Source organism: Gorilla gorilla, chromosome 10 (assembly GCF_029281585.2).
Source record: "Gorilla gorilla gorilla isolate KB3781 chromosome 10, NHGRI_mGorGor1-v2.1_pri, whole genome shotgun sequence".
In the NCBI taxonomy this organism is placed as follows: Eukaryota; Metazoa; Chordata; class Mammalia; order Primates; family Hominidae; genus Gorilla; species Gorilla gorilla.
In genome coordinates, this window is record NC_073234.2 from 147,647,464 (window position 1) to 147,647,680 (window position 217).

The window sequence follows — 217 nt, forward strand, 5'->3', positions numbered from 1 at the left end:
GGCTCAGGGAGTGTGGACTGGGGTGGCTGGATGCCTCTGCCATGCCGAGGGCCTCACATCTGCCCGAGCCCACCAGGCACATGGCAAAGCGAGGCCCCTGCCGACTCCACAGCCTGGGAGGGGATGGTGGGGAACCTGAGGCGTGGTCTTTCCCAGGGCCTCCGGCCCACCAGTGTCACCGGTCACCCAGCCTCCCTCACCCCCTGGCCCCAGTGAC